We start from the raw sequence: 8,798 nt of genomic DNA, 5'->3' as shown, positions 1-8,798 counted from the left end.
TAGATACCGAGAGTTGAAGAGGGAAGCGAGACGCATTTGCAGACAGAAAAAGAAAGAGGTCGAAATGCGTGAGTACGAAGAGCTTGACAAGCTGGCCGACAGGGGTAATGCTCGGAAATTCTACGAAAAAATGCGGCGGCTTACCCCCAAAGGTGATCTAGTCACCGATGCCCAGAGCATAACATTATGGAGGGAACACTTCTCCAGCCTGCTGAATGGCAGTGAACGTACAACGCCAGGAGAAGGCGAACCCGATGTCCCAATCGACGACGATGGAGCAGACGTTCCATTGCCCGACCAGGAAGATGTTCGAATAGCGATTACCCGCCTGAAAAACAACAAAGCGGCGGGGGCCGATGGATTGCCGACCGAGCTATTCAAACACGGCGGCGAAGAACTGATAAGGAGCATGCATCAGCTTCTTTGTAAAATATGGTCGGACCAAAGCATGCCCAACGATTGGAAATTAAGTGTGCTATGCCCAATCCTCAAAAAAGGAGACCCCACGATCTGCGCCAACTACCGTGGGATAAGCCTGCTCAATATCGGATATAAGGTTCTATCGAGAGTATTGTGTGAAAGATTAAAACCCACCGTCAACAAACTGACCAGATATTCACCATGCGCAAAATCTTGGAAAAGACCCGTGAAAGGAGAATCAACACTCACCACCTCTTCGTCGATTTCAGAGCTGCTTTCGACAGCACGAAAAGGAGCTATACGAGATGTACGACGACATTGACACAGTTCAGCGGATTAAAAGACAGCGGCTACGCTGGCTAGATCATGTTTTCCGGATGGACGAAAACACTCCAGCTCTGAAAGCATTCGACGCAGTACCCGCCGGGGAAGCAGAGGAAGGGACGACCTCCACTCCGTTGGAAAGACCAAGTGGAGAAGGACCTGGCTTCACTTGGAATATCTAATTGGCGCCACGTAGCGAAAAGAATAAACGACTGGCACGCGGTTATTAACTCGGCTATAATCGCGTAAGCGGTGACTACGCCAATAAAGAAAAAGATTCAAAACTAAAGGGGAATAGCAAAGTTGTCAGCAATACCTAAACATTTTGAATTTCTTCTCCTCAGCACGGTTTTTGTAAAGGTAAGGGTTGTCTACAGTAAATAATTTTTTTAGAATTTGTAAGAAACCTATCAACGGGTTTTAGGGAGAATAAGCATACTAATGTTATAAACATAGATTTTAATAAAGTTTTTGATAAGCAAACCATTCAATTCTTTTGAAAAAGCCGGACTCTCTTAGTTTTCAACAATTGTGGGTTACTTAATACCTAGTAATAGGTCTCAACTAGTTATATTTGAGGATACTTTTTCTGATTTAAGTAATGTCCCTCCAAGAAAATTATATATTTTCTTATGTTGTTATGTATTTAAGAATTTTAATATACAATATATTTTAAGTCATATACTTTAAATAGTGAAAGATATCAGTAAACAACTTAGTTTCTTGATGTTCAATTCTCACATACATTTGATCTAACAGACTCACTCTTTACCATTACCATTTTTATCTACTCTTAGCAAGTAACATTTAAAAGTAATAAACTTACTTTAACCTATTTCTTAATTTGGCTGTTGTTTTTGTAGCGGAGCAGCTTAAGGGGTCAGACACCTCTAGAATTTTCAAAAAAGAAAAAAAATTTCGCTCTGATCGATTGAAAAATTATTCAAAAATATCGTCCCAAAGTTTCATTGGTTTACTCCGAATCAAGTGCGTGATAGAGCGCGTTTCCAAGAAAAATTACATTCTGACAGTTGTTTAACTACTTTAATATCGAAAAACACTGAGTTGACAGCCACAAAAAATATCAATCAATACATTTCCGCCATTTTTTTTTTAAATAAATACATTATTCTTTTGTGGTTCAATAATACCTCTTATTAATCACATCAATATTAAGAATTAATCAAAACAATTTTAATACAAGTCTAAATTGCCAAATGAAAAACTATGGTATAAAAAAAGATTGTAAAAATTATAGCTCCTTAGAAGTATGTCTGAATAATTATGTAGCAAATTTATGTCATGATTCATGTTGTTATATACAATCTCCTAAAAACTCGTTTGCACGGAAGCAAACAATCAACATATCTCAATCGTAGAAGAAATGAGACCTGGAATACATTTTTTACATAATTGCAACGGCGATCCCGCAACGCTAAATAGTATATTTATAATGTTTTACACCAACGTAACTATTCAAATTTACGGAGAACATTTTTGAACGAAGAAAGGACATTAGTAAAGCACAACTAGCAATTCTACAACCTTTATAAGCATCCATCTAAACTTCAGCAACACAAAAGAAGTAAGCCTGGTAGAAACAGAAAAACAATTTAATTTAATTATTCTCATTGTTTAACTTATAATATAAAACTGATTAATTTGTATGATCAAACTTTAAACTTAAATAAAAATCTTTAAGTTTTTACCAAGGGTGGGGAAAAAATAAAGACCTTATTTATTATTACATTAAGTCGTGCTCTTTCATTGTGCCATCAACTCTCTTTCTGCAAGATGTTTTATCTCCGCTTTTCCATTCTACTCAATTTTCAAAGAATACATTTATTGTTCACATCATTAAGTATGCATAGCCCCTCAAAAGTAATTTCCTCTACGCGCAGCTTGCCTTCCTTCGATATGTCATCGTAATGCTTCTCGAAACGTATAGCTTCTACGCGCAGATTGTCTTTCTTCGATATGTAATATATGCGATTCTTTTCGAAGATTATATCTCTTATGCGCAGCTTACCAGAGGTAACATCTTCTACGCATAGCTCATTTTTTAAATTGCGTTTTTCTTTTTTTTTTTTAAACATTTGCAAAGTGTCGGTGATTTTATGAGATAGATCGTCAATTTCCCAATTATTACACGACCTGCTGTATTTTAATGTTGTTCGTCAATATTTCTCTCCATGCAGCTCCATAAGTTCTTGAGACGGTCTTCTTAAAATTTTATTTCAGTTTCGTCTCCAGTATTTATATTTATTTTTGCTTCTGCAATTGTAAATCGAATTTTTTCCGGTCTTTTCTCTTTGCCTGCTCTATGAGGTCTATCATTTTATTGGCAATTGGGCTATTTCCTCTAGCTCCTAATTCCAACTCTTTAGAAGTTAATTGGTTTTTGAGCTCCTGGACTCGCTTCCTATTATCTTCGGCTCTCTTCCATATACAAGGTGGCGCAAAAATAACTTTCCGATGTTTTTGGGCTTTAATTTTTTTTTAAATTAAAAACTTTGATTTTGTTTGTAGATTATTTTTATTTGGTCCTCTAAGTCTGTTTACATGGAGTCGTGAATATGATGTCATGTAAATGGTCGCCGCCACAGTTGATTGTCATTTGAGCCATTTTTATGGCATTTTTCATCACTTTGGCCAGAACTTCCATCGATAAGTCCTCACATTCTTGACGGATATTGTCTTTAAGCGCTGCAAGAGTCTGAGGCTTGTTGATATAAACCAACCTCACAAAAAGAAGTCGTAAGCGGTCAAATCAAGCGATCTTGCTGGCCAGTGTAAATCGCCAAAACGGGAGATTAGGCGCCTGGGAAATGCATCCCTCAGTATATCGGTTGTCGCACGTGCAGTGTGTACCACTGTACCATCATGTTTGAACCACATGTTTTCCAATCCCAATTCATCAAGTTGCGGAAAAAAGAACTCGTTGATTAGGATTATTTTTGCGCCACCCATTACCATTAAGTCGTTCTTTTCCGTTGTTTCATCAAATAGAATATCTCTTTCTGCAAGATCTTTTATCTCAGCTTTTCCACTAATAATGATGGTTTTAGTTTTTTAAAATACATTATCGAATTATCGCAACCAGCAATCGATAGACTCAACCAAACTTTTAAACAACATTATTTCACTTTACAGTATACAAATCAAACATCAATAAATTTGCTAGTATCAAACTTTGCACAAATAGTACCCTCAAGGTAATATATTTAATCGTATGTTCACAAATGTGAAATAGGACTACAATTGTTGCAAAAAGTTTCTTAAAATCGGGGCAACACTTCTAATATAAATAAAATAAATATTTTTCAACTTCCGATTCACTTTATACCGCATATTTCGGTCCATATGCTTGAAAATTTAATTATGGCTGCATGGAATTTTCATATATTATATTTTTTATTACCTACAATTTATGAAAATTCTATAACAACTTACTCAAAAAGCCGAATATCTCGGGAAGTATTTATGATGGTGGTTTTGATCTCGGAACTTTTTTGTAGAAAATAACATTTCCTACAAGTTTGTCATGTACTTTTTTTCTACAGCTCTTGTCATTAACGAGATATATACAAAAAAATGGGAGTTTCGTAAAAAAATCTGGTTTAAAGCTCCGTACTATCTCGCCAGTGTGAGTTTCGACTTTGTCGCAATGGTGACTTTTGTAAAGTGTTCAATTTTGAGGAATATGTGTGTAAAGTCAAAGCGATGCCTGAAAATTCCCTTGAGCTATAGAAATTTAAAGATAAAAAATCACGATTCCTCTGTATTTTCAATTGAAAATGTTTACACGCCATCCAAATCCACTCTTTGCTGGACAGAATAAAAACGAAATATTTCCAGTGAAAGAATAACCATGTGGGTTACTTCCAAATTTTAAAATAATTGATACTAATTTTCTTTGATTTGTTATTAAGCACAAATAAACATATTGTTTTTATTAATTTTACATTCAGCTTGTAAGAAATTATTAATTTTCAAAGTTGTAAGTTGATAATACTTGAAAGAGCGTAGATCATTCTTGATTTTTAACAATAATATTTATAGTTTTTTTATTATAAACATTTTCAAATTAAATTTAAATCTGTAAGAGGCAAGAGAACCATATATCCACTAAAATTTCCAGTCAAAATGGTTGCTACAATAATGTCCTTGATTACCAAACGAGGACCGTTGTATAATTAAGTGGGGTGAAATTACACTGAATAATAATAGTTGAACATTTTTCAACTGATTGTTATTAATGTTATTCCGGGATATATCTAGATAATTTCCGTTTTCATTGTCATCAACAACAGTACCGAATGATTTATAATACTTTTAATTGACTGAGGATAACTCTAATTGTTAATTAATTTCGTCAACTTAGACATTTTTAGCCACTAATAATGTTGCCGCATTGAGCCAGTTATGATCCAAGCAATTCAGGAACATGCTCTCACTTAATCAAGTTTTTTTCGTGATGCACTGTGTATACCATTCCTAATATATAGAAATTGTATTATATCTGAACTGCATCAGTTTGCAATTATGCACACATGAAAACTTCATCGTTGCTGTATAAATCTTGCATTTTTTTTTTATGTTAGATATTGCGTTTAGTTTGTTCCGAATGCTTGTTTTTTGTTCGCCCATAATCTAGCAAAGAAGACGCAATTCCTTGCCGATGCAACTGTGAATGCGATTTTCTGATGTGGTTTAAAATTGTGTTACCGGTTCCACATTGTGCGTACTTTTACTGTGTTGTTGTTTTTTTTACTTATTTTTACTTTGTGAAAAAATATTTAAATGATTCTTATAAACATGAATTTTGAACAAATGCTTCTGATTGAAATATATTTTTTGTATTTATGAACTGTAGTGAATTTTTACATAAAGAGATAAAAAGTATCGTATATCCATCTCCTGAGAGGTAGCTTACTCCCCGCCCAAACAGTGTTTGAGTTATAAAACGTGTAACTAACACAACTTTCTCTTATATGTACATATAGAATTGACTGAACCGGCCAGATCGGACAACAATATCACATATCTCACATACAGGCGATAATTCATTTTTTTGATTTTACGTTTCCCTACCTTTAATTGAAACGCTAAGAGCACGTAATTTAGTAGAAACTTAACTATGATAGTGAAAATAAAGAAAACCAGAAAACTAGAATCTCGAAACTAAGCCGCTCGATAGATTTCACTGAAGTTTACACAGTCTTTGGAAAATATTCAAAACTTGCGTCTGATCGAAGAATTTTTTTAATTTAAATTGTTTGTAAACAATTTCCAATTGCTTTGTCCCGAAACCTGGGAAAAAGTTTCCTGGTGACAACATTTTGTTAATTTAAAAACAAAACAACTGAATGGATAACAATCAAACTTAGTATCTTACTATACTTGCATTGAAGGTTATGTAATCACCTAGTTTTATTACTATAGTCTGTTTCGTTTCAACGATGATTATATTAAAATCATCCTTAAATGAAAAATATGTCATATAAAATCACATCAAAAGGCTAATATATAATGAAATGTGTTGATATGAAATTTCCGGAAGATAGCAACTCCTTATTTATATTTATAAGGTTTATATCAAAGTCAAGATCACGATGTTGTCTAGATCTCGAGCTCCAATTTCTGGCATTGACGGATACGTTCTTACCGGCATAATTTTTGAAGAAATATATTTATATCTTTCTTGAAGCAATGACAGCTCTTGCTCTTCATCCCAGATGCTTCAATTTTCTTTTTTAACTTACCCTTTGAGTTCACGGCTCGACGTAAAATGAGTAGAGTCGTTCCATACTCCAGTCCGAGTTGCTTCGGACGGAGCCAAATCGACTCTCCATAGTCTTCTTGTATACTCTCAGCTGCGGCTGCTACAAGTATATTTTCTTCACTACGTAGTGGTCTATTCGGTCGAATATTATCCAATAATGAATGATGTGTTTCAAGATGTTGCGAAGCCTTAGTGCTTTAATTAACAACACGGTGATCGAAATGAAAAGATTTGCGAGTTATAGTGGTTTGGTTTATACTACACTTGAATACAACGTTAGAATATATCTGAGGTGAATTGATTTTGCGATCTTGGTATTAATAAATAGGAGGAATAGACTCAGTGGCAATGAAGAGAAGTACTGAGACTATCCATGTGAGCACGAAAGCAAATAAACCCAATCCTCACAATCACAGCAAACTTCTAAAACAATGAATCTGATTGGCCAAGCAATGGGGGGTTTTGCAAAACATGATCCTGATAGCGAAAGAAATGCAAAAGTTTCTCGTGCGGTAGTAAATTATATTGATTATTAACAAAAAACAAAAAACAAGTTGTTCAGCAAACTTTCGATAAAAGGGGCCACAATGGCCGTAAGCTCGTCTACAGAAACTGAATAATTTTATTTATTGTTTCGATCTATTTTTACTTTACGGTAACTCTTCTTTGTGGTTTATATGATTCACCGTAGAAAATGGCAATTCACTTTGCGTTATTTTAATTTGAGTCTCGATGTTTTGGAACCTCATGAAATCCTAAATGTTGAAATAACAGTAAGACCTTAATCAGTAGAATCTTAATCATTAATTACTTCACACAAGGCATATTTGCTTTACCGACACCACGCGCGATTTTGTTTCGTTTACCACAGATACAGAGATATCCAGCTCTTTACAGTTGGAGAGAGTATCAAAATTAGCGCTTGTATAACAATTTGCATTGGAGCCAGGTCAGACAAAATAACCATTTTTGGGAACTCAAATCAAAACACACAACATTATTATATAGAATATTGACAGTTTTACATGTATACAAGTGTGTTCCAAAGTAAACAGGACTTAAAAAAACATAACAAATGTTTTTTTCGGCAAAATCAATTTTTTTTTATTCAAAATAGTCTCTTTCTGCTCCAATACAGCTTTTTGAACGGCCCAATAGCATATCTAACGAGTGTTTTAGCTCGTTGGTCGGTATGACCGCCACTAAGCCGATGCAAGCCTTTTGAAGGGCTCTACCTTTGCATAACGCTTTCGTTTCATAAGCAAATGCATTTTTCCGAAAAGGAAGAAAATAATCGGTCACAAGCGTCGAATCGAATGCTGGATTCAGTCAATTTGCGCGGAAAAAACCGTGCACACACCTTTCATAAGCCAAAATGTTCGATCAAAATACGATAAAACGATGTTTTGGAGACGTTTAATTATATTTCCATGAATTTCAATGATGATTTCCTCTGATTTTTGATTAACACACGCACAGCTTCGATGGAATTTCCGGTTATCACAGATTTTGATTGGCCCACATGTTGATCGTCATTTATGTCCTCATGACCATTTTGAATACGTTAAAACCACTCGTGCACTCTGCTACGGGATAGGCAAGTATCGCCATAAACTTGTTTCAGCAATTGGAACGTTTCGGTAAAAGTTTTACCAGTTTTAAAACAAAATTTAATGTTGGCTTTTGTTCGGCACCGATAACGCAAACAAACTATCACTTAAAACCCAATAACTTCACTTCCAATCAATGAAATGCCATGCCAATCACTCACAATCTCACTGGATAATCGATAAAAATAGCAAATTCCAACGCATCAGTCGGCATATACACTCAGTAAAGTGATTGAAACTTTTTAGCTCTCAATTAACAATAATTTTTTATTATTTTCAAGTGGAAATTAATCCTGCTAGGTATCATATCATAAAACATTTCATTAATTACATTTCTGTTTCGCGTTTCACTTAATTTCAATTAGTTTACACTTGTATTAGTTACCTTGAGCGGCGGCACAATCCTCTCTATTCACATATATTTTTGAGGACTTCAATCTGTCCGTTTCAGTCGATCCAAAGTCAAACATACCTGATCCAGTCAACAGTCAAAATCAAGTATGTGATATAAACTCTCAATTTAAAGAGAGGGAAGAGTTGGAATCTCTTTTTGTCTGTGCTCGATTGATAATATCGGGTGATTTTTTTGAGGTTAGGATTTTCATGCATTAGTATTTGACAGATCACGTGGGATATCAGACATGGTGTCAAAGAGAAAG

General features: G+C 34.7%; 1 protein-coding gene across 3 annotated transcripts in view; it reads right to left on the bottom strand.

The window, feature by feature from the left end:
- The window catches only part of LOC108973525 (homeobox protein onecut), a 36,092-nt gene that overhangs the window by 14,391 nt on the left and 12,903 nt on the right, over nucleotides 1–8,798 (bottom strand). Inside the window, exon 1 of one of the 3 annotated variants that reach the window (XM_018940857.1) lies at nucleotides 6,510–6,592. The exons of the other annotated variants lie outside the window; for them this stretch is intronic. The gene's annotated coding sequence lies outside the window, so the exon portion shown is untranslated. Of the gene's footprint in view, nucleotides 1–6,509; nucleotides 6,593–8,798 lie in introns of those variants that run through there. 3 annotated transcript variants of the gene reach the window in all.

This window comes from Bactrocera latifrons, unplaced genomic scaffold, assembly GCF_001853355.1.
Source record: "Bactrocera latifrons isolate USDA-ARS-PBARC rearing strain unplaced genomic scaffold, ASM185335v1 scaffold_485, whole genome shotgun sequence".
NCBI lineage: Eukaryota > Metazoa > Arthropoda > Insecta > Diptera > Tephritidae > Bactrocera > Bactrocera latifrons.
Note: the sequence above shows the minus strand (reverse complement) of the source record. Positions and strands in the feature narration are given on the sequence as shown.